At 37.0% G+C, this 27,809-nt stretch overlaps 1 protein-coding gene and 1 long non-coding RNA gene across 17 annotated transcripts in view; one reads left to right on the forward strand and one right to left on the reverse strand.

Moving 5' to 3' along the window:
- Positions 1-27,809, reverse strand: part of Bru3 (CUGBP Elav-like family member bruno 3) — a 578,576-nt gene that overhangs the window by 213,392 nt on the left and 337,375 nt on the right. The gene's annotated exons all lie outside the window — the stretch shown is intronic.
- The window catches only part of LOC145949102 (uncharacterized), a 61,280-nt gene continuing 35,911 nt past the window's right edge, over positions 2,441-27,809 (forward strand). Inside the window, exons 1-2 of the long non-coding RNA XR_014427544.1 lie at positions 2,441-2,700; positions 2,812-2,835. This is a non-coding gene — a long non-coding RNA (uncharacterized LOC145949102). The remainder of the gene's footprint in view (positions 2,701-2,811; positions 2,836-27,809) is intronic.

The raw sequence follows: 27,809 nt of genomic DNA on the forward strand, positions 1-27,809 counted from the left end.
GAAAAAAGATGCAAAAAGAATTTTAAGTCACATGTTTGCATGTGGAAATCACAAGAAAAAATATTTTTTTGGCAACTATTTATCTTTGATGCGTGAGTTAAGTTACAGATATATAGACTTTTTATATATAAGTGTCTAAAATAAAATTTTTAAAAAACTTATAAAGAAACGCCAGTTTTTGTCTTGAACTTTAGAAAAAAAGTTGATACAAACAAATTGATAGACGAAATGAAGACGGAATTGAAGACGTACATTCTCAAAGTTCGAACGAGCGTTGTGATTTCATCGCCGACATTCGCATACCGGCATTGAGATTCCGAAGAGCGCGTAGCGAAACAAAATTATGGCCGCGCGAGGGACCATCGATAGATTCGCGCAATCTTGATGAATTTTTAGAAACGGACAAAGTCGGGGCGCGTCCACAAAGTCCTTGATAACGATGCCGAAAATAGAAGATGCCCGCAAGCTTGTAGGCCGGGCGGTAACGAGAGAAACTGCGGCGTTCATTTAGCCATGTTTGTTCTTGTCCGTCCTTTCCCAGGGGCCATGGGGACCGCGTCGATGTTGTGACTTAATTATACGCCATTCAGAGGCGTGTCTCTTGCACAAACTGCGCCGACAGTCCGTATCCCGGTCATAGTGACCATATACCAAGAACTACGTTTGCAAGAAGTATATATTTGTGTATTGAATACATATTCAGTATTTTCGATCTACGTTTCAACATTATAATTAAAAAAAAAACATAGAATCAATCTTTTCTCAACTAAATTTTAGTCGAGTTGTTACATCAAACTTTTTTCAAATCGTTCGCGGTTGAAAAACAAACATAATTGTTATATACATATTGTATATATTATCCAGTGCATATGAGTTAACATTTTTGTATACTTGATATTTAATTGTATATAATAATCAAATTTTATATATTAAAAGTTTATATATTATGCCGATATTATTCGAGAATATATTATTTAAGATATTCTTGCACACACAGTTATATACATATATACGTATAAAGTCATTCATATGTCGCAACCGAACCCGATAAGGGCAGGATAATGAGTGGCAATTTGAAGGCATCCCTAACGATAAGTATCTCGTTATGTGGGAGTTATGATGGATTTGATCCAACGACGTAACAGTGAATCGACAACGACGCCCACGTCGCCTCGCTGGAATAACGATAATAATAACTGACAAGGAAATCCTACTTGATGGCTGTAGATGTGTTTCGATAATGATAAGTTGTCAATAGCGCTCAAATGATTTTATATTGCGTTATTTTAACAGAAAACAATAATGTAACGTAAATTGTTTAAGCAATATTTTACTATAACAAGATAGAATTTATTTAAAAATTTGCAGTAAGAAAGATTCGTTCTCAAAAATCAAATGTATAGAAAAGAATACAGTTTTATATGTGTAGTGCGCTCCGCGCACGCCATTCTTCGGTTTTATGTTAAAAAAATGATATTAAAAAAAAATAATATAAAGTTTGTTTAAACTCGATTAATTTTTTTCACAGAAATTGGCTGATTAGAGCGTTCATTTGCTAAATAAATTTTAAAATAATAATATGTTAAAAAATTAAAATAGTAATATGTTGTAAATAATATGTTATAATATCTTATTTTCGATTAATATTTTTTGACAGAAATCAGCTGATAACTGTCACAAATATTAATCGAGTTTAAAGTATTATATAACATATTATTTAATACATATTATATTATTTTAATTTTTATAACATATTATTTTTAAAATTAATTAGTAAATTAACGCTTTAATCAGCTGATTTCTGTCAAAAAATATTAATAAAATTTGCTAATAAAATATTCTAGCTTAGCTATTTATATTTATATTGTGTATGTTATAATTTGCTAATTAAATTTTAAATTATTTAAAAATAATAATATGGTAAAAGTTATAAAATAGTAATATATGTTGTAAATAATATGTTATAATACCTTATTCTCGATTAATATTTTTTCTTTCTAAAGCTATATCTTTTCGAACGAATCTCCTTCGAGTTTTAATTAATTATTAATATTAAGTCATGTACTCGTATGTATGTATATAGTACCGCGCGCGCTATTAGAGTGAAGTTGCCGATGTTCGTAGCTGCGGTCATTACAGAAACGCCGCGAGTATCAGGCAGTTGGAGCTGCGTCCCGCTGTGATTAATTAGTAAGCATAATCGTTAGAAACGATGTCTAACCTTTGTATTGTAATATTTATCAATCGCATATCATAATTTCAACGTTAATATAATAGTCGTAATTGTTCGAAACGCATATTTCGTGAAAAATTCGATGCAAAATCTCTTGCCAACATAACCCAACTTAATCTGTTTTCACGCGCGCGAATGTGTTGCGATCCGTATGGATATATCTATCGTTAATTCTAGCTTACATATTTATATTGTGTATGTTATAATGCGAAATAATAAGATTATTCTAATATATATGTATTTTATTTGTTACAGGTGCGATACACAGTGCGATTCACGCGTCGTGTCGGGAATACCGCGTAAAGTGTCGCGCGTCGGGAATGCCATGTAAAGTTTGGCGTGTCGGGAGTGCCGTGTAAAGTGTCGGGCGATCGTAATTATTCGTATTTTCGCGAGTGTCGTAAGTGCTACCATGAGAGGAGGAGGAGGCCCGGGGAGGCATCGGGCGACAGCGGGGCAACTGCGAGGTATGCAAAATAAAACATTTTTTCTAAACTACATTTTTTCTAAACTACATTGTTTATGAGATATTCGACACACACATATGTATATACATAATTTGAATTTTTTGTTTTCAGATCAATGTGCTGTGTATGCTGTCGGTGAGTGAGAAATTATTTATTTTATAATATTTTTATAGCGGTAAAGGACTGTTTGTTTTTGTAATTTTTGCACGTACAATTGTCACATAATTGTATCTATTTGTGTGTGTGTAATTGTGTAATCGTCGAAAGTAGTAACATCTGCAATCTCTTCTTGTTGGAAGGATTTAGAAAGTTTGAAGAGTTTTCGGTAATAATTTAGATGCGAACTAAAGAGAATCTAAAGACAAGAGTCTGGCAATATTATTCAGACGGACGCATTAGCTCTCACAATTTCACTTCGCGAATCTTATACGCAGCATCGAGAATCTGACGCGAGCATTTACTATTTTACTATGTAGATAGGCAGCGCCTTACTTCGCACATTAGTCACGTCGAGAACACTTAATTGCTTGCGATTATGAAGGCTAGAGAATGTGGAACATAGCGTAATCGTTTGTAAAAGTCAAGGGTGAAATGCGCAAAATTGAAACGAACTCGAAATACGTGTTGCCAAATAGATAATTTTATTGTTACAATAGTTACATAACGAGGTATTTATTAAAGAAGAGCGGGAAGAAAGTTTTAAATATCTCAAATATCTGCGATGCACGTGGAATTCGAGTAAGTAATTGCGAAGCTCTGCCTTAGGTTTCACAAAGTCAACCTATACTGGAACGGATCAAATTGTTCGAAGCGGACAATAGAACTGTTAGAAAGTTAGGGTTCTCTACTTCTTTGTCTTCTTTGAAAAAAGCTTTCCTCTCGCGGCTCCTTTTTTTCTGAGAGGTTTCGTCAATTAGCTAATTCTTTCGGCGAACTGGCTTTTTTTATGACCGACCTTCTATTCCTTTTAACCTATCCAAGTACAAAAGCCAAAGCCTTCGAACTTTAGAAAATACATACGTGCGCGAATCATGAAGTCTTATATGTATAACAAGCAAATAATTTCACATTCGCTTTGTCATATTTTATTAAATCTCTAAATGAATGTTTATACGTATCTCTTTAAAGTAATGTAAACTTGTTTAAAGCGCCGATACTTTTTAATACGCAATTTGTAAAAATTAAATTAATCTCTTCCGCGATAAAGTTAAAAAAACACGTAAATTAATTAAGTTTTTTTCTCTGTGCTTTATATAACAAAACAAAATTGTTTACCATATTTATTATACATTTAACACGCGTTTATATTTATCACACAACACAACAGTGGTGCACAAAAAGAACTCTAGATATTTAATATCATTGACAAAAACAACTGTGCTCGCGTTCTTTTTTAAATATTTTATTCCGCATACATTCGCGCCATATATATATTGTAGTGCTCGCGTGTTCTTCCTAAAGCAATTTTCAGATTTATATATGCAATATGTGCAAGCTCGCTTCATACGAGCCGTCGACACAGTGGCAGAGTTCTATTCCTCTTAACAAATAAATAAATCACCTTGGGTCCAGCTGATTTATGTGACGGAGTTTCAGCCGTTTCACTCGGTAATATTCCATCATGCCGGATGTGGGCGCAAACTCGTATGACCCGCGACAGGAAAACCGAAAACGTAATCGCGCAAATTGCAGTGCTTTGCACGAGTATATATATATACACCAGGATTCTGCGGCAAGCCGGCCAGACGTTTTTGCCCGCATGCGTATTTTGGTGCGAGCGAGTGCGTTTCCGACTTTACTCACGTGTTGATTTTCGCGTTCATGGGTAAATAAAGGGATTTCGTTCGTCGCGCTCGTACCATACCGTTATTTTGAAGATATTTTTCGCAGTCCGGTTGGCGAGTATTATTTTAACAGAAGAGAACCCGCGCTGAAACGCCAGGTTACCTAGCTATGCTCTAGTATCTAGTGGAAATCAATAGGAACGTACCGTATCTTCGAGATGGAGGGAAGGGGGGAATATCCCAAATATATATTCAAAAAAAAATATTATTATATATACATATATATCTGAAGATCCAAAGGGAAAGGTAACGTGCGCTTTTGAAATTACCGTGAACGAATATATATTTACCAGAGCTCTTCCTCTCCGAGGTAATATTTTCCCAAAATTCCAAGTCACAGCGCGATTGATTTTTCCGTGTGCCATCAAAATTCTAGCTACGTCGGAATAGCCCCGACTTTGCAGAGGTTACACAGAAGATATCGGCTTTCACGAGCAACGTGACGGATCTTTCCTTCGTTTATCGGAGGAGGGCGAAAGAAAATCTTGCGATCCGGCGATACGGTGGAATATTCGACGTAACACGTCCAGAACGGTGTCGGAGTGTATGTAAGTAGAGAGAGGAAGACGGCGGAGGGTGACGCGGTAAAGCGGTCTGCCAATAACGCGAGAGAGAGACCTTTGTGTGGGCCGAAGGTACGAGGCGTCGAGGCATCGCATAGCTTCTCTCTGAACGCCCCTTACGTCGCCGATCGCCTCGGTAACCCCTCTGCCAAGGGATGGCTGCAGGCTCTCACTCGACTGCCTTCTCTCCAGCATGGCGAAGGCTCGAAAGGGCATCAAAGAAAAAGCCGAACGCCCGCCATTTGATTTGCGCGAAATCGCGAAGGGACTCCAAACGATAATGTCTACCAACAGCTGCGTGTGCAAACCGTTTTGCGGAAATTACCCGGCGAGAAACGACTCATTTGTACGAGGGTGTGTTTAGACCGATTCCTTATTACAGCTCCACAAATGATACCTCTATTAAGAATTAGATGATAAACGTAACGCGAGATACGACGCATAAATGTATGACAGAGAGCTTAGAAGATACGCGAATAGATTTTGATGCTTCGCTACAATTTGCAGATATCAGCATTTTTACCGCTAGCCGGAAAGAGCGAGAGAGAGAAAGAGAGAGTGTACAAAGTCTCGAAAGCAATTTAAGGTCCAGGAATTTTCTTTGACCTCCGAACACCGTTCGCTTCGCAGAGGCTCGAGCAGGGACACGCAGCCCCATCTAGCCTTCCCCTTTTTCATTTTCCCGGTAGCCACGTCGTGGCTACTAGATTAAAAACTAAAAGTTCGCTGGGTGCGTTAGTGCGGCAAATAATTGAAAGAGTTTTTTAACGGGATGTCCCTTTCCCCGAGCGTCGCGACGTTGGCGCCGCTTCCGCTTCTATCTTCTGTCTTTGGCCACCCGTTCTCGCTATTCGACGAAACGACTGCAGAAGGAAGAGCCCTCAAGTCGGCGAGCAGCTTTTTAAAACAATGTAATTGTTAATTTGGAGACGGAGTACAATTTCACGTTCCCCGTTCGTTCAAAGGGGAAGAACGCGAGGATCGGGGTGGGTAGGGACGAAAATAAGCACCAACGGGCTGAAGGGCGATGACAAGAGAATGGAAGCTCGGCGCAAAGGCGACAAAGACACTGTCATTATTTCAAGAACGATAGTCAATTTAAATTAACAGTGCTAGAGAGCTCGAAAGACGATCTTCTCTCCCCCTTCACTTTATCTTTTTCTCTCACGTATCTAATAAGTAACCTCATTCCGTATTAATGCGAGTATTAGCAGCGACATCCGTCTGCGTGTTTTTTGAAGGTCCAAAATTGCAATTTGCCTTCTGAGCAAATAGCACGGGTATATATCAGATAATGTTAAATTTTCGCTCTCGGGGATCACGGAATCGTCATTTTTCTTCCGGTCGACTCTGCTCGGACGACAGGAAACGGCACGGACCGTCGCGACTGAATCAAAAGATATGCCGCTTCTCGTACTCGGGGACGGAGGCAATTCCGACACGATATATCCGCATACCGGATACTTTTATCGTACCTCGTTTCGAGATAAAAACGCCGCGCGTCTTATTCATAATTCTCCATCTCATCCTTTCCGTAGTTCCCGGGCACATCCCAGGATTTAAGGCATGCCCACGTCGCGTTTCCACTTGGCGTCCGTGCGCGCTGCAAATACGATCCTGAAAGGAATCGCTTTTAAAGAGGATATTTCTATCGGGGTATAAGCGCCCGGCCGTTTACGTATTCATAGAGGTGGAACGAATGCGTGTAACTTTATTAAAGGCGAGTGGCTCTTCCCGATCTGCCGCTCTTCGTCTCTTTGCTAGGAATAAAATTCGGAAAGTTCAACGGGCGTGCAAAAGAGCCGTCGATGGGTGTCCCAAGCGATAGAAAGGCGAGCGAGAAAGAGAAAGAGATAAAGAGATTGTATATAAGACCGCGACGTAGAAAGCATTACGACGACGGAGAGGAATCTCCGGAGGAGCGCGATGGTTCTTAAAACTGACCATATTTCGGTGATATTGTCCATATATGAAAGAGACTCGATCTAACCTCTGCCATCCAGACGGGCACATTCCATCTCGCGAAGACCTCTCCTTTTATACCAGCGTAAGCTAGAAATATCCTCAGTTTTATCATTTCAGACCTGGTCTTCATTTTATACGTTCCTGACTCGCGCCCGTCCCCGCGCAGTCCCCGGTGCTCCCTTAGCCTCTTTACGAACCACGGGAATGAGTCGTAGCCGGGAGCTTTTCCCCAAGAGGGGAAACGCGAGAGTGTTTGTAGCCGCTCGAGTCCTCGTCCTCCGAGTATACGATAGCCACCGCCACGTTCGCGTCCTACCGCCTTTCCTTTTTCTTTCTTTTCTTCACAAGCGACGACTTTTTCCATCTTACGCCAACACCGCGCGTCGAGCTTTCTTCCTTTCGTGTCTTCTTCTTCTCTTTCCCTCATTCTCTCTTCCTCTCGCCGATTCGCACACAAGCCTTTTCAATAAATCGAGAACATAATGTGCTCCGGAGCATTTGCCAATAGGTCGAAATGGGCAGCCGGAAGGCCCGACTGCATACTCGAATCAATATTGTCAGATTGATGCTGCCGATAAGAATAGGGATTACGACTCGTTATGGCGAACGCTCGAATATATTACGTTTGCACATTATTTTCGATATTATTATAAGAACACGTCACATTATTCTCACACATCATAAATGCATAGAAAACAGCGTAAATAAACTCGATTAAAGTCAAAGCTGGTCGATACGTTTATAATTTCTGTAATCATCGCTTTTTTAAAAATTTGATTTTGAAATAAATATTTATAAATCTTTAGATAAAATTATAGCGTCTAGTTTAAAAAAATATATAAGTTGCTTATTTTATTATTTTCTTTTTTTTTCAAAGAAATGTAAATTTAAATTTCACGGAAAAATGTAAAGTTTTATAAAGTTATTATATATAAATGCTCAATTTTAAAGACAAACGCTTTATATACATCCAGTAAGAAACAAGTTTTCTATAGCGAACTGTAAAAGTATACGTGTAGTACGCTTGCTATCCCTTCAGGATACTTGTCAATACTGTCCAATTTCGCGGGATACTACGTGCTTCCTCTTTCAATATCTGCCACGTCGCACACTGGAAAGTACCTAAAACCGACAGTGAATTGGTATTACCAGACGTCCGACACTTTAACACTAGCAACATGCTTTGTCTCCTTCGACTCGGCGATTCTGATCGATCGCTCGTGATCGTCCGCACACCTAGACATCCGAGGACTTTTGCCAATCTATTCCGAAGCTCTACGATTGATCCGGCATGAGACGCAATTACCATACTCCAATCTATAGCCTCTATCTCTCTTCCTACCCCTCACCCTTTTCTCTCTCTCTCTCTCTCTCTCTATTCCGCGGGCGATGGGCCGGATAACTTCCGGTTCGTCCACCGATAGCCTACGGTTAAACGTTGCCGCCTTCCATTACCATTATTGCCTAACGTCATTCACTAATCCATCTACCGAGCCGAGCCATCGATCGATCGCCGACCGTAAAAATCGTGGTCGCCGTGGAACAGGTATTGTAACTGTACTCAATTTTATTACTTCGAGCCAAGTCGACACTTTTACAGCCTCGGCTATTTAGAAGCCTCGGCTTTACATGATATCATCGCGTCGGGTAAAAAATATTGCAAGATAGCTTTTGATAAAATGTTGATGGATAATAATTAGTCATGAGTCATTATAAAGATATACAGAATTAAAATGTCTCCTTCATTTAGATCGCTTTCGAATAGATTGCTGCAAGTTTTTTGCCGCGAAGCCATCTGTTGAATATCGCTATATTGTGCTAGTAGATATTCCGAGCATTTTCTAGTAAAAACATTAATTAATTCAGTTTTATTACACGAAGATTTTTACGAAGATATTAGATTTTTGGATTTACATTGTAAATATACTTGTTGTTATCTTAGTGTTTAATATAGAATGCTAAATTGACACAGTTTTGAAAATATTCAAATAAAGCATAACCAAATTTTAGCGTTTTTATTAGCAATTTGTTGCTCCATTTTCAATTTGCTCCCTTCGTTCTTAATCTTGAGACTCTATTCCGCGTTGTCCCGCAGCAGCGCGAAGCTCTTCGAGGTCGGCATTACAGATGATGTCGGCCAAGTTCGCGAGAGTAACACGCGGGAAAACGGAAAATAAATGCAAAACGCAACGGCGGTCGAAAAAAAAGCAGCGACGGATGTAACGGAAGGGTTTACCGGGCGTAGGCGAACCCGGGGCGACTAACAGTAGCAGTGGTTTCTCTTTACGCTCCGGCGGCTCAGCATCCGCAACAGTAGCACACACCAGTCGGATCTTCTTTACGAGCGTTGCGGTTGCGCGTCAGGCGAAAGAGAGATCGCGCCCCGCTTCACCGTTCTCGGGGGAGAAGGGAAAGAGGGGACGCGCTCCACTTTTTTAATCCCGGAATTGTATTTATGCGCGTACAATGGCTCTTCCCTGTCCCATTACTTTTCTACCGTCCAGCCAGTGCCACCCTGCCCCGTTCTCAACGTCCATTCCGTCCATTTCGGCAAGGAGATTTTCGTGACCGTGCTCGAGATTTTCGGGCGCGCATTGTTTCGGAATTCTCGCTCGACGAAATAAAGGGATTTCATCGATAGCATCGCGCTGCATTGTTTTACGCCAATAGAGTGCTATCGATCGCAAATACATGTCTAGTTTTACGTGTTTATCTAAATAAAGTGCAACAGAAGTGTGTCGTCTACAAAATTCGAACGTTTAACAACAGTTATATAAGAATAAGGAGCTTTGTCGCATTAGATATATTTGTCTCTGAGAATGAAACGATATATATATATCGTTTATTTATTTCTGTCAATCTAATTATAAATTTTTTTTTGATTGATATATACTGATTTTTATAAATTATAATATAGTTGCTCATGTATTCTTTTCCAACAGTTCTAATCAACGCACGTTAAATCGAGATAATGAGACTGCTACTCGAAAGCTCGAAACATGTTACGTAATCTCATGTAATTCGATATTGTACATATGCAAATTCGTGGCAGTCAATATTGTTACAGTGAAAATCGTTACCGTGTCCCCGCTCCGATATGTCATTGTATCGGCCTTGTCGCACGGTTCGGTTGATAAGCAAAAAACCTCAAATATGTCGAACCGACTTTAGGAAGCTATGAGAAAAAGATAAGATAGGCAAATAGGAGCAAAAAAGAAGAGAGAGAGAGAGAGAGAGAGAGAGAGAGAGAGAGAGAGAGAGAGAGAGAGAGAGAGAGAGAGAAAGAAGGGGCGAACGAGAAAGAGCGCGCATTCATTTTCCGCAGTCCAATTTCAAGGGAGCTCTAAAGCGCTCGTTTATATCCCCCGGCATCGTCCATAGATGGTGGCGAGAAGCGCGACGCTAGAAATGTGCAAGTCAAACAGCTTGACTCAGCGGTTTATCCGACCTAGCATGCGCTCGCGAGTGCACGCGCTCACGCAGATAGGAGAAGCTCTTTGCGCGCATTTACGATCGCGTGTTTTACCGATGTACAATGCTATGTTAGCGCTATATATCGTCGTATAAGCTTCGTTGAGAAAGGCCTCTCTCGTTCCGCCTTTCTTTCACTCCGTAACGTCGCGGTCGCGTCATCGATACCGTCTTGTAACAGAGGCGCCGTCATTCCTGGCACTCGTTCGGTAGATATACAGCCGGTGTTGCGTTATACGGCAGGTGTTAAATAAATTTTCGATGTTACTACCATTCGCGAAGAAGCGCAGTCTCGACGGCAATCGCCACCCGGAGTTACGGCAGCTGAAGCGCAACCATCGATATATAAGCGCATCTCTCGCGCGTAGGAAGAGAATAACCCTCGCGCGTCACATCTCCTCTCTCTTCCCCATCGCTTCCCGCCGTCGTCGTACGTATCTCTGTGGTGGTGTACGTGGAAATCTATTATTAAGGACCGCGAGCAGCGCAAAGAGAGAAGTTTACGAGGCGATGTAAAATACGCGAGAGATTCCCTACAATCATAAAGGGCAAAAATACCTTCCTCTTCCGCTCTCCTTCCTTCCTTCTTTCTCTCTCTTTCCTCCTGTCTCTTTCCCACCTCGCAAACTTCATGGCCCTTCCGTTTTTATACTTCTTCTTTCGCCGTCACCACCTTTTTCCATGGCATCGCGCGCTCACCGTTGAACCAGATAAAACTATAACTTTTGCCGTCGCGTTTGGTACCACGTCGCACACACCGGCAAGCCTTTGCGTTGCACACGCACCGACAAGGCTTTACTGTTCCCTGCGAATACGGGGAAGACGAGACACGGCAGGGAGAAACACGGGGGAGGGGGGGACGTTTTAAAAGCGCCTTCTTTAAAAACCCCCACGTCGAATCGCACCTGGAAAATCCGCCGTTGCGTTGCGCGCCTGCCTAATCTGGCCCGGGGCGCGAGATCGTAAATCCTCCTACGTCAAACGCGAGTCTGGAAGAGGAGCTCCAAGGTACGCAGGTGCGCGGATTGTCTCGATGAATCTTTCGCGATAGGGCCTGGTGCATAAAGCGCCGCAATCTTGGCTGCAAATAAAATCGTCTCGCCAGCTTATGTTTTTTTTCTCTTTTTTTACAGTCTTCTGATGCAGAGACGTTGTTCGCCGGTAGATGCGAAAAAAGAGATTTACATAATTAGAAAGCACATTATATTTTGAAGTTAATAATATTCCGTATATAATTATCTACCGGTAATATTCATTATTAAATACTATCTCTCTCTCTCTTTCTCTCTCACATATTTCTCGATTACCGCACCCTGCTTTACGGCTGATCCAACTCGTAATTATATTATTTACTATTTACGTTGCATTCGTCAATATTTGATAAAAGTGATTGTATGTGCGGCGTGTATAGTTGGTAGTGGCACGGTAAATAGAAAATAATTTCGTGATGGACGTATGTGTACATCCACAGGAGGCACAAACATCACCGATCGTACACTCTTCTTGCGGATTTAATAACTCCAAGTTTAATTAACTATCGAAACTCGACCGATCGATTTCCCCGGAGTTCTTCCGTCGAGGATACAGTCTACTTTTGATCCCCCAGTCTTCTCTCCCGTCATCCAACTCGGTCCAGGACCATCGACCAAAGTCCATAATCCCCGGAGACTAAAGATCCATCCTCTTTTCCTCGCTGACCTTTTATGTACGTTTCCACTGCCATCGAGGAATGACGAAGGTCGACGAAATTCTTCCGCGCGCGTTTATACTGTCCTCTCGCAACTTATCTTTCGCAGTTTTAAGGACGAAAAGCACCGCCATCATACGTTGAACCACTCGACCGAAATTATTCCGCCCAATCTCGCGTGTCATCGGCACTATGTGTTAGCAAACTGAAAGAAAAAAATAAAAAGTAAAAAGTAGAAAGAGAGATAATACGCGATCCGTGTGACTTTTAGAGAAACTTCTCTTCGCCGAAAGTTTTTGGCACTTTTCGGTAACGTTGCGCGCGCGCCGATGTCGTTCAGAATCGCATGGCCCGCGGCTTTCCCCATCTGAAGAAACTACTAACGAGAAAGAAAGCAGTGAAACGGGAGCGAAAAAGTGTCAGAGAGGAGTAGACGAGCATTACCGCCCATCGGAACACGATGAGCTGAAAGTGTCAAAGATTTGCCAAAGATTTCGCGCTGGAAGATGCATGGATTGTTTAGTTCTATTGCGCAAAAGAAAGATTCGTTTTTGAAATATGTACTGAAAATAAAGTAAAAGTATCTTATTTATTAATATTCGTTAATATTTATTTCTTTAAGAGAAAAGTGATATTTATTTTTTTTGAGCTACATGAAATTTCAAAATCGCAAATTTAGTATAATTTATTATCAAATCAGTATAAAATCTGGGGTATCATATATACATATACATGTATATTTACATATTTATATTCCCACATATGTATTATATAAATTTTTGTGTAATAATAAATAAAAAATATAAACAAATCGTTACTGTAGGGTCCTATTAATCCTATTAAGTAGAAAAGCCATAGCATAAAGCAGACAGTACCGCCAAATATGAAATGCTGGTATCATATATGTTTAAATATTTATATATTCATAATATGTATCATAAATTTTTGTAATGATATATAAGAAATTGAGATAAACCATCACTGCAGAGTCCTGTTAAGTAGAGAAACCACAGTATAAAGCGGACAGTATCACCAAGTATGAAATCTGGTTTCGTAATCATATAACTTACATTTGTAATTTAAAAGTGTATAGAGAAATATAATCTATGTTTAAATATTTATTCCCATAATGTGTATATATATAATAAATTTTTATGTAATAATAAGTGAAAAAATGAGTTATACTCTGTCATTGTAGGGTCTTGTTAAGTAGAAAAACCATAGCATAAAGCGGACAGTATTATCAAATATGAAATCAGGTGCATCAAATATGTTTATATATTTATATTCTCGTAATATTATATATTGTTATTTAATAATAAGTAAAAAATTAAAATAAATCATTATTGTAGGACCCTGTTAAGTAGAAAATACATAGCATAAAGCCGACAGTATCACTAAGTATGAAATCTAGTTTTATAATCACATACTTTTTATTTCTATTTAAAAATACAGTTTTTCTACTTAACAAGACCCTACAATGACGGTATATTTTGTTATTTAACATCACATAAAAATTTATAAAAAAACATATTATAGGAATAAATATATAAACATATTTCTTTGTATACTTTTTAATTAGAAATGTAAATTATATGATTATAAAACTAGATTCCATACTTGGTGATACTGTCCGCTTTATGCTATGGTTTCTCTACTTAACAAGACTACAATAATGATTTATTATAATTTTTTACTTATTATTAAATAAAAATATATAATATTACGAGAATATAAATATATAAACATATTTGATACCCCCGATTTCATATTTAGTGACAATGTCCGCTTTATGCTATGGTTTCTCTACTTAGCATGAGCCTAAAATGATGATTTATCTCATTTTATTATTTATCATTACATAAAAATATATAATAAATAGTACGAATATATAAATATTGAAACATATAATACCAGACCTCATACTTTGTGATACTGTCGACTTTATGCTATGGTTTCTCTACTTAATAAGACCCTGCAATGACGGTGTAGTGAAATCTTTTTATATTAATGTTTTAAATATTTATATTCTCATAATGTGTATTGTGTATTATAAATTTTTATCTATTGATGTGTAAGAAAATGAGATAAACCGTGATTGTAGGCTCCTGCTAAGTAGAGAAACCATAGCATAAAGCGGACAGTATCACTAAATATGAAATCAGTGGTATCAAATATGTTAAAATATTTATATTCTCGAAATATTTTATATTTTTATATAATAATAAGTAAAAATTAAAATAAATTATTATTGTAGGGTCCTGTTAAGTAGAAAATCCATATCATAAAGCGGACAGTATCATCAAGTATGAAATCTAGTTTTATAATCACATAATTTTCATTTCTATTTAAAAATACAGTTTTTCTACTTAACAAGACCCTACAATGACGGTATAATTAATTTTTTTATTAATCATTACATAAAAATTTATAAAGAAACATTATAGGAAGAAATATATAAACATATTTCTTTGTATACTTTTTAATTAGAAATGTAAATTATATGATTATAAAACTAAATTTAATATTTGGTGATACTGTTCGCTTTATGCTAAGGATTTTCTACTTAACAGGACCCTACAATAATAATTTATTTTAATTTTTACTTTTTATTAAATAAAAATATATAATATTACGAGAATATAAATATATAAACATATTTGATATCCCCGATTTCATATTTAGTGACAATGTCCGCTTTATGCTATGGTTTCTCTACTTAGCATGAGCCTAAAATGATGATTTATCTCATTTTATTATTTATCATTACATAAAAATATATAATAAATAGTACGAATATATAAATATTGAAACATATAATACCAGACCTCATACTTTGTGATACTGTCGACTTTATGCTATGGTTTCTCTACTTAATAAGACCCTGCAATGACGGTGTAGTGAAATCTTTTTATATTAATGTTTTAAATATTTATATTCTCATAATGTGTATTGTGTATTATACATTTTTATCTGTTGATGTGTAAGAAAATGAGATAAACCGTGATTGTAGGCTCCTGCTAAGTAGAGAAACCATAGCATAAAGCGGACAGTATCACTAAATATGAAATCAGTGGTATCAAATATGTTAAAATATTTATATTCTCGAAATATTATATATTTTTATATAATAATAAGTAAAAATTAAAATAAATTATTATTGTAGGGTCCTGTTAAGTAGAAAATCCATATCATAAAGCGGACAGTATCATCAAGTATGAAATCTAGTTTTATAATCACATAATTTTCATTTCTATTTAAAAATACAGTTTTTCTACTTAACAAGACCCTACAATGACGGTATAATTAATTTTTTTATTAATCATTACATAAAAATTTATAAAGAAACATTATAGGAAGAAATATATAAACATATTTCTTTGTATACTTTTTAATTAGAAATGTAAATTATATGATTATAAAACTAAATTTAATATTTGGTGATACTGTTCGCTTTATGCTAAGGATTTTCTACTTAACAGGACCCTACAATAATAATTTATTTTAATTTTTACTTTTTATTAAATAAAAATATATAATATTACGAGAATATAAATATATAAACATATTTGATATCCCCGATTTCATATTTAGTGACAATGTCCGCTTTATGCTTTGGTTTCTCTACTTAGCATGAGCCTAAAATGATGATTTATCTCATTTTATTATTACATAAAAATATATAATAAATAGTACGAATATATAAATATTGAAACATATAATACCAGACCTCATACTTTGTGATACTGTCGACTTTATGCTATGGTATTTATGGTTTCTCTACTTAATAAGACCGCAATGACGGTGTAGTGAAATCTGTTTATATTAATGTTTTAAATATTTATATTCTCATAATGTGTATTATAAATTTCTATCTAATGTTATGTAAGAAAATTATATAAACCGTGATTGTAGGCTCCTGCTAAGTAGAGAAACCATAGCATATAGCGGACAGTATCACTAAATATGAAATCAGGGGTATCAAATATGTTTAAATATTTATATTCTCGTAATATTATATATTTTTATTTAATAATAAGTAAAAATTAAAATAAATTATTATTGTAGAGTCCTGTTAATTAGAAATGTAAATTATATGATTATAAAACTAGATTCCATACTTGGTGATACTGTCCGCTTTATGCTATGGTTTCTCTACTTAACAAGACTCTATAATAATGATTTATTATAATTTTTTACTTATTATTAAATAAAAATATATAATATTACGAGAATATAAATATATAAACATATTTGATATCCCCGATTTCATATTTAGTTGCACTGTCCGCTTTATGCTATGGTTTCTCTACTTAGCATGAGCCTAAAATGATGATTTATCTCATTTTATTACTTATCATTACATAAAAATATATAATAATTAATATGAATATATAAATATTCAAACATATAATACCAGACCTCATATTTTGTGATACTGTCGACTTTATGCTATGGTTTCTCTACTTAATAAGACCGCAATGACGGTGTAGTGAAATCTGTTTATATTAACGTTTTAAATATTTATATTCTCATAATGTGTGTATTATAAATTTCTATCTAATGTTATGTAAGAAAATGAGATAAACCGTGATTGTAGGCTCCTGCTAAGTAGAGAAACCATAGCATAAAGCGGACAGTATCACTAAATATGAAATCAGTGGTATCAAATATGTTAAAATATTTATATTCTCGAAATATTATATATTTTTATATAATAATAAGTAAAAATTAAAATAAATTATTATTGTAGGGTCCTGTTAAGTAGAAAACCCATATCATAAAACGGACAGTATCACCAAGTATGAAATCTAGTTTTATAATCACATAATTTTCATTTCTATTTAAAAATACAGTTTTTCACTTAACAAGACCCTACAATGACGGTATAATTCATTTTTTTATTTATCATTACATAAAAATTTATAAAAAAACATTATAGGAATAAATATATAAACATATTTCTTTGTATACTTTTTAATTAGAAATGTAAATTATATGATTATAAAATTAGATTCCATACTTGGTGATACTGTCCGCTTTATGCTATGGTTTCTCTACTTAGTAAGACCCTGCAATGACGGTGTAGTGAAATATGTTTTTATTAATGTTTTAAATATTTTTATTCTCATAATGTGTATTATAAATTTTTATCTATTGATATGTAAGAAAATGGGATAAATCGTGATTATGGGCTCCTGCTAAGAAAAATTTATAAAAAACATATTATAGGAATAAATATTTAAACATATTTCTTTGTATACTTTTTAATTAGAAATGTAAATTATATGATTATAAAACTAGATTCCATACTTGGTGATAATGTCCGCTTTATGCTATGTTTTCTCTACTTAACAAGACTCTACAATAATGATTTATTATAATTTTTTATTTATTATTAAATAAAAATATATAATATTACGAGAATATAAATATATAAACATATTTGATACCCCCAATTTCATATTTAGTGACAATGTCCGCTTTATGCTATGGTTTCTCTACTTAGCATGAGCCTAAAATGATGATTTATCTCATTTTATTACTTATCATTACATAAAAATATATAATAAATAGTACGAATATATAAATATTCAAACATATAATACCAGACCTCATACTTTGTGATACTGTCGACTTTATGCTATGGTTTCTCTACTTAATAAGACCGCAATGACGGTGTAGTGAAATCTGTTTATATTAATGTTTTAAATATTTATATTCTCATAATGTGTATTATAAATTTCTATCTAATGTTATGTAAGAAAATGAGATAAACCGTGATTGTAGGCTCCTGCTAAGTAGAGAAACCATAGCATAAGCGGACAGTATCACTAAATATGAAATCAGTGGTATCAAATATGTTAAAATATTTATATTCTCGAAATATTTTATATTTTTATATAATAATAAGTAAAAATTAAAATAAATTATTATTGTAGGGTCCTGTTAAGTAGAAAATCCATATCATAAAGCGGACAGTATCACCAAGTATGAAATCTAGTTTTATAATCACATGATTTTCATTTCTATTTAAAAATACAGTTTTTCTACTTAACAAGACCCTACAATGACGGTATAATTCATTTATTTATTTATCATTACATAAAAATTTATAAAAAAACATTATAGGAAGAAATATATAAACATATTTCTTTGTATACTTTTTAATTAGAAATGTAAATTATATGATTATAAAACTAGATTCCATACTTGGTGAAACTGTCCGCTTTATGCTATGTTTTCTCTACTTAACAAGACTCTACAATAATGATTTATTATAATTTTTTACTTATTATTAAATAAAAATATATAATATTACGAGAATATTAATATATAAACATATTTGATATCCCCGATTTCATATTTAGTTACACTGTCCGCTTTATGCTATGGTTTCTCTACTTAGCATGAGCCTAAAATGATGATTTATCTCATTTTATTACTTATTATTACATAAAAATATATAATAAATAGTACGAATATATAAATATTGAAACATATAATACCAGACCTCATACTTTGTGATACTGTCGACTTTATGCTATGGTTTCTCTACTTAATAAGACCCTGCAATGACGGTGTAGTGAAATCTTTTTATATTAATGTTTTAAATATTTATATTCTCATAATGTGTATTGTGTATTATACATTTTTATCTATTGATATGTAAGAAAATGGGATAAATCGTGATTGTAGGCTCCTGATAAGTAGAGAAACCATAGCATAAAGCGGACAGTATTACTAAATATGAAATCAGGGGCATCAAATATGTTTATATATTTATATTCTCGTAATATTTTATTGTTTCATTTAATAATAAGTAAAAAATTAAAATAAATCATTATTGTAGGGTTATATTAAGTAGAAAAACCATAGCATAAAGCGGACAGTATCACCAAGTATGAAATCTAGTTTTATAATCATATAATTTACATTTCTATTTAAAAAGTATACAGTTTTTCTACTTAACAAGAACCTACAATGACGGTATATTTAATTTTTTTATTTATTATTACATAAAAATTTATAAAAACATATTATAGGAATAAATATTTAAACATATTTCTTTGTATACTTTTTAAATAGAAATGTATATTATATGATTATGAAACTAGATTCCATACTTGGTGATACTGTCCGCTTTATGTTATGGTTTCTCTACTTAACAAGACTCTACAATAATGATTTATTATAATTTTTTAAACCATGTGAATTTATAAACGCTCGTTATATATCAAATATGAATGATGAAAATTACATTGGCTATGCGAGCCAAACGTGGATGTCAGTACGTATGCTTCCAATGAAATTAATTTTTTCGTTGGAATTTAATTCATTGTGCACGAGGCACGAATTTTGCTTGATATTTATGCCAAGACTTTATTTGGGAATAATCTCAATTCGAGATTTAATTTCCCGAATCCCCTCTAACCCCCCTACAGAATTATAGGCGAGAAAAATATAGATCCGAAAGTCGCTGAAGAAGCTCGGGTTCGATTCCCGATTCAGCGACTTTCGGATCTATATTTTTCTCGCCTATAATTCTGTAGGGGGGTTAGAGGGGATTCGGGAAATTAAATCTCGAATTGAGATTATTCCCAAATAAAGTCTTGGCATAAATACCAAGCAAAATTCGTGCCTCGTGCACAATGAATTAAATTCCAACGAAAAAATTAATTTCATTGGAAGCATACGTACTGACATCCACGTTTGGCTCGCATAGCCAATGTAATTTTCATCATTCATATATAATTTTTTACTTATTATTAAATAAAAATATACAATATTACGAGAATATAAATATATAAACACATTTGATACCTCCGATTTCATATTTAGTGATACTGTCCGCTTTATGCTATGGTTTCTCTACTTAACAGGGGCCTACAATCACGGTTTATCTCATTTTCTTACATATCATTAGATAAAAATTTATAATACACATTAAGAGAATATAAATATTTAAAACATTAATATAAACAGATTTCACTAAACCGTCATTGCAGGGTCTTATCAAGTAGAGAAACCATAGCGTAAAGTCGACAGTATCACAAAGTATGTGATCTGGTATTATATGTTTAAATATTTATATTTTCGTAATATGTATTATATGTTTTTATGTAATGATAAGTAATAAAATGAGATAAACCATCATTGTAGGGTCCTGTTAAGTAGAGAAACCATAGAATAAAGTGGACAGTAGCACTAAGTATGAAATCTGGTGACACATATATATAATTTACTTTTGTGATTTGAAGGGTACAAAGAAATATAATATATGTTTGAGTATTTATATTCCTATAATATGTATTATAAATTTTTATGTAATGATATGTGAAAAAAATGAGACAAATCGTTATTGCAGGGTCCTGTCTCAGTAATTATAAGATTTCTCACACATCAATGACCGATTATGCTTCGCAAGGTGTGCGTTACACTAATAAATAGATAAATAAACCAGAAAAGAGAAAGTTGGCTGTAGTCCGAGCCACTGCGGCGTGTAGTTTCCTAAGGGAGACATTTTAATTACCGACGGCCCATTCATCGGTAGTATATACTCGGCGCTACACCTGGTCCTAGCACTTGCGCCTTTACCGCCATAGTACGACCTCGCGCCATTTGTCTCTCAAGTTTATATATAAAGCCGATCGTCCACCCTCGCTTCCTCTATCGGTGTACCGGTTCAAAGGCCGGTGCGCTTCAGATCGGAAACTACGGGCGACAGAGATTGACTGGACTTCAATAAAGCTCTTGCCGAAGTGCCAGGCAAGATGGTCGCGGAGAGTGATGAGGATGGTACTATATCGGCGTCGCTAAACTGCCGAGTAGCCCTGAAGCTTTACGGTATATTCGATTCAAGCACCTCGATAAAACGCGCCCACTTTGATCGCAATACATACATATATACATACACATAGTATATTCAAATGAATATATATAATAACATATATATGCTTAGCCGTTTGAGCTATAGTGAACACTTATTTCCATTGATAGTAAACGGAATTTAAAAAAAAGTACGCTACTCCTTTCTTTTTTAAAAAAATAATATTTAATACACCTTATTCATTGTGCATATGATTAGCGCGTCGGAGTATAAAAACATTTTTGAAACTAATCAAGTGTAATCGATAGAGCCTTTTTGCATAGAAAAATACTTGCAAGATTAATCATTCTACAGTGCTTTATTTTTCTTTTTCGACTGAGCATGTATATGATAAGAAGGAAAAAATATATTTTCAAAAAAAAAGATTAAATGTCTACCACACTGTTAGATCGCTGCGAGATGCCGGGCACGCATATAGTATAATGGTGCGTTACATGTCATTTCCCGGAGCTAATGAGCTCGTGTCTAATAAAGGATGGCATTTGTACAAATTAATAGCCCCCCAATGAGCACGGAGGACACCGTGACTACACGGTGGGAAGGATACCATGCGTCTTCTCTCCCCGGATTCGCGTCGACATCGCGAGGGTTCCGGGACGACTGTCCGCGATAATCAAGACTAACAGCTTCGGCTGATCCTTCAACCTTCTTCGTCACCGCCTCCCGAACTACCTCTGGCACTCTATATCTCAATTTGTATCACAATAACGTCACTTTAGCGCGGCGCCAACGTCCGCCATCTGCTCGCTTTCTTTTATTATCGTCTAGTCTCTTTCGCGCCGTCCCTTCTTCCCTTCGAAGTGAAGCAAATGTTTTTTCGCTGTCTGGACGAATTCGTGCTCGTGGCGCGTATCGAAATGCCTAGACGGGAATGCAGTGTCCGCAAAACGACGTATTTTGCCGACCACGATACCCGTGGGAATAATGCGAATCGTTCGGGCAATTGCGGATATGAAGGTTTCTTCGGAGAGGAATATAAAAGCGAATCGAGGATCGCCGTGGGATGAGTAAACAGAATGCAGATTTTGAATCGACCTTGCGAAAGAAGCATCTGCGCGTTATTATGAAATAGATTGCGGATAATCTCCAGTAGAGATGCGTGCAAAGATACGCGAATAACATTTTTGGGCCGGGTCGAATGGTATGTTACTTAGTGTTAAAATCATATCTAAGACTCGGCGCGTTGTGCAAGGTGTTATAAATGAAAAGCTTTATGCGCGAAGTCTCCAAGTGCCATTAAATTAAACGGCACCTGGAAAGTTCTTACATAAAAGCTTCTAACTGCCCGCCTCGATTAATAGACACACATTAGTAACGTCCGTTTTCGCAGGCTTCTCCGTATATGAGAAATGCAGATTGCCCCGCGGGTTTGCTGCTGCTAATCTTACGACAGCAAAACTGCCGTACGCCGGCATCGAGTATCATTCAGAATCGATTCTGTTCATTAACTCGCAAGGGCGACGCGATGAAAATCGCGTAACGCTTGACGATAATGAGTCTCGTTGATTAAAAGCCTCGCATTTTCGCGCCCATTCACGAATCACCATGTCGCTAATGGGATTGGAAACAGTGACTGACGCTGAGCTGGGGTGTGGAATTGGTTTGGCCGTCTGTTTGCACGTTGGCCTCCCCTGCCATCCCCTCGCTTCGCTCGCTCTACCATCCCCGGCCGCCTCCGCGAAGCGTACGTTTTCAATTTCGTGCTTGAGCCTTAATACCTTGAACAGTCCTTTCAAAAGCTATCCTTCGCGGCTAACGAAAATGCTGATTCCATGCGCGCCAAACTCCACGCGCAAAATTTATTTCGCACAAATAATCCATCTGGTAAACCTCTTTAGCATACCCGCGAATTTTATGTCGCTGCAAATGGAAACTTAAGCCAGATTACTTGTCGCGTTTTTACGAAGCTTCATGTCCGCTCGCGAGTGTTACACTCGCATTAATGATAGCGGGAAGCGTATAAAGGGAAGTATGCATTTTAGTATGCCTGCACTAGTATATTTTCATAAAAATACATCGTATAACGTAAAATAATTTTTTTTCGCGTCTATGCCTGTAATAATTACGAGGAACACGTTTCGTTTTAGTACTTTTGACACTTCAATTAACGAACAGATTGGCCTCCTCGTTGGTTAAAAAATATTAAAATTAAAATTTTTCGAGTGTCTGGAACTGCGGATCAATAATGTGTAATGTATTCATGCAGTAAATATTACGGGCCATTGTATATCGCACTTCTGTTATCAAACAACGAATTTACTACTGTTGCTATGGCGTCATAATACAAATGCGTGCTAGATTTAGCAGGTTGTCAGTTTTCACAAAAGCGAAGAATTAGCTGTGCGTTACTTTCGGGTGATTGCAGAGAGATATGCGGAATCTATAATTTCCATGTACACGATATTAATATACAGCCGATATGGACCTATGCATATTCCGCCGTCATACCCTCATTACGTTAGTGACGATGTGCTATTCGCCGATTCATATTACGAATAAACGAGCATGAAACGCTGTGATATGGAATACCACTGATATTTACATAATTATAGTAATTTTCAATCGCAGTATTCATTGGAAATTACGGTTATTAGAAAATTCTAGATTCGCAAGAAAAATTTTACATTTTCGAGTACATATATCAACTGAGATGAATTTATATATTAGAATCTATGATGCCGCGTCACATCGAGTTTTTATCGATATTTTTTTATTTATAAAAATTTTGCACATAAGACATATGCATTTATTTATGGAACGTTATCGACATTTACATTAGAATAAAAATTTTTTTTTCGATAAAAAAAGATTGAAATAGAATAAAATAAGCGCTCCTTGCTTGCATCGCTCTGACTGAATTTAATCGAACATTGTGCTTCGAATATGCTCCCAATACGATAAAATAATAATAAATACCGAGAAGTTGAAGTCGCGTAAGAAAATGGAAAATGGAATGCTCACCGAACTACAATGCGGCCTAGCATTGAAGTTTCAAGAAGCGTAGCAGCCGCTTTGAGTACTTCACATTCGGCGAAAGAATAGAGAGGGGAGGGAACTCAAGGAACAATACATGGCTCACTGTCAACAAAACGTCGTCCAGCATTTCCCAGGACAATCCCTTCGTTCGCTCGTACCTTCGTCGTTCATCCCGGCGTAAAATCGATCTCGTTAAAACTTTCCGAAGCAGACGCACCAGTTTCGAAAACTTCTGCGAGATGATGCGGGATAAGGAAGACGAAAGATGTGTTAGGCTACGGAGGAGGACAGGGATATATACCGGTAAAGGGATATAAAATTGGGAACCTTGCAATCGGACTGATTTTGTCCTATTCGCGAGCGAGAGTTCGACGATTTTAGTTTAAAGCAGAAAACACGACACAGCAATTTCCCGCTCCCCTGTCTTCGAACGGGGAACAATCTCGTTTCTCCTGCCGCGGTAATCATTCGCGGAGTTTGTCGTGGCGGGCTCCATTAACGTAATTGTCACGAGATTTCGCCATGGAGCCGGATATATCGCGATACAAGCAACTATCCCGGTGAAAGCTGGAATGCGCGCGAGACGTGAAAGTTTGGGGCATGCGAGCCGTATTGAAACGTTGTAACTTGCACGTACCGCGCGGGGCTCTTGTAAGATGTAATTTCCTCGGGGATTCGCCCGTGGGAGCGAAACTTCGCGGCGCTGGTTTGGCGTGTGGGCGTTTTAAATCGCCGCGCTGATTCGCGGATCATAATTCGGTGCTGGCCTGTGAATGAAGTTTTATCAGGACCCGTCAGCTCGCGTGTTGATCGCGCGATTGTCACGGAGTGCTGGTCTGTATTGGCATTCTGAAAAATTATATGAACGACCCGTTTCGAATAGCGCGCGAGCACGCTCGCTATAAAATCGGCCGGAACAAAGGGCTCGAGTGGTATTAATATCTGACGGCGCCCACTGGGCTGTAAAATCGAAACTCCGATTACCGGCGATCGTAACGCGAATTTCAGCCCGTTTATTGGAATCACGCCGAGCGAAGCGCTATTCCGTCGCTTCGAAAAATTCACTGAACTTCGAGAGAAAGAGAGAGAGAGAGAGAGAGAGAGAGAGAGAGAGAGAGAGAGAGAAAGCGCGAGAGCTTGTATAATTATCTTGACCGAATTATTTGCTGAATAATTTAATCTATACCAAATATATAGATAAAATATTTTTATACAAATAATGAATAAAAATGCATCCTTTTGAAAGACACGAGATTGAAACTAATGATCGAAATAACATAATTTAAGTAATCGCGACGTAATCACGCCGTACTTGTGCATGAAGGCAAAGGCAGTTTAGTGATGCAATAATTGACACGAAAGAGCGAGCGCGCACACGCGCTACCAGGGAACAAATCTGATTTGCAAATTTGGGTAAATTCCCCGCACCTCGCGTCGCGAACTCTCTCTTCACCGTTCCACTTTCTTTCCCGAAATTGGTACTCGCGCGGCGACGTACGGTGTCCTTCATCGCGCGCGTTTCGCTCCCGCAGGACACCCCCGCGTACATCCCGCGAGACACGCGGCCGAGAAAAGGCGCGTCGCCGCATGAATTTTAATTTCGCCCCCGCCTTGTCGCCAACCGCGCGATGCACTCGGGACGACGTAACGAGCAGCTAAAGTTTTTCGAGGAAAAATTAAAAGTTTCGCCGGCGTGTTCGCCATCGCGTCGTCGCCCCTGACCGCGCGTCGTCGCCCGGCGCGACGTTCCCCTTGTCGTCGGTTGACAAGCACTCCGCTTCTGACGCAGATACGCGAGTGTCTCACACTGTACCTTAATATCCTGTAAAGTAATTATGCCGACAAAGTCACACCGGGCAGAGATTTTTGTGCGGAAAGCCAAATTTATCTCGAAATATAGCACGATATCATATAGATATCTTGATTCAGTATAACGAAATTTACTTTATACATTTTTAATATACAAAGCAAATGTTTTATAATTAATTGTCATATGTATTATTGTGCTCAGTGTATGATTCATCGATGGTACATATATTACGTAATAATTTTTCATGTATCAATCTTAAAAACTAAAGTTGATTTTTAATCAAAGTATTTTCCCTGATATATAATGCTAAAGATGTTAATTTACTAGAAAAGTTTTGATAAGTCGAGCGGTATAATATGACGTATATATAACATTCTTTTATTCTTGCCTCTTTCATATTTTAACAAAAGATTGTTTCTTTAAGCTCTTTAACCGTTTTGTGACAAAATTACGACTAATTTTCATTTCTCGCGCGATGAAAAACGATAGAGAGGATGTTTGTCAGCGGTGCACGCGCGCGTGTTTCCATTCAACGATGAAATTTTCAATTCGACGACTTTACGCAAGAGCGCTAAGAGAAGCAGATGAGCGAGGTCGGGGGAAGAGGGGCGAGGAAAAGCGACGAGAGAGAAAGATAGAGAGCTAGAGAGAAAGGGGAGAAGGGAAAAAAGAGCACGCGCGACGTAAAAGACTTTTGATGTCGGACCCGCGCAATCTGGCTGCGTCTAGGAGAAGGCGGAAGCGCGGTCGTTCGCTCGCGCGGGCGGAAGGAGGCGGACAGATTTGCAAGCCAGATTGAAATTTTGAAATTTAAATCTTGCCGGGACTCTTAAGCTTAAAAAGTCCGCGGCCTCCTCCCGCGAGGGGCCGGAGGCGGAGTGGGCGGATGTAGGTATTCGAATATGGGCAAGGTCTTGCTAATTGTCGGATAATTTCGCCGGAGCCAGAGAGAAATTCAGAGATCAAACGGTACTTGGCACGGCGGGGCGCACGCGATCTCGAATGCCGGGAACGTTTCTGTGTTCCAGATTTATATGCATCACGATGTATATACGAATCGTAATTCTCTGCTCCCCTCACTTGAGCACGAGACGACAGATCTATAGAGATATATAGAAATCTCGCAGTTAATTTTCGGCGAAAATATCTCGCTACGTTTATTCGAGAACGTCCAACTTTTGAGTAAATAAGCTTGTTTTGTGCAATTTATTTAATCCGTATATCAAAGAAAATTTCGCGAACGATGTTGGAAATATCTAATGCGTACATTCATAGCGATTCATTAGTAAACAATATAAGAGAATTGCTATATGATGAATATATCTCGAAGAGTTAAATAGAATACAAATATAAATAATATTATTAGAATGCGAATGACACTAAATTAGTATTTTAATGAGCGAAAGGTGGTTAAAGCAACAAGCGCGGAGGAATTTTTTATTTGTTTTGCAATATTCGTTTTATAAAAATCTCACCCCTTCCAATATTGTGATGAGAACGCGTTTATACGCGGCAAATAAAGCCGCTTTCATTCGTCCACGATCTTTTGCCGTTCTCATTGCTAATGTTAACAAACCGTGCTATTTTCTCCCCGTCCGCCGCCCCGCCCAAAACTTTCACAGCCCCGTCCGTCGGTGTATTCGTGCGGTGGTAAAGTAACTCGTTACTTCACTTTGTTCTTTGAATTGGATAGTTTTCCATTAGCAATCATAACAACGTCCTTTGGCCCGTGCCTTGAGACTGATGGAGACGGCAAAGAGGGTGGCAACCAGCGTAATGGGGGTGAGTTTGTTTATTCAAGCTTTCGCGTTACCCTCTGAGCTACTGGCGGAGGAGGTTAGCCTTGTTTTCCGTCCACGTAGTTCGTGTTAATTTCCATTTTTATTACAAAGTGAATTGCATT

This window comes from Prenolepis imparis, unplaced genomic scaffold (assembly GCF_030444845.1).
Source record: "Prenolepis imparis isolate NDT839.2.m4 unplaced genomic scaffold, iyPreImpa1.0 SCAF_2, whole genome shotgun sequence".
Lineage (NCBI taxonomy): Eukaryota > Metazoa > Arthropoda > Insecta > Hymenoptera > Formicidae > Prenolepis > Prenolepis imparis.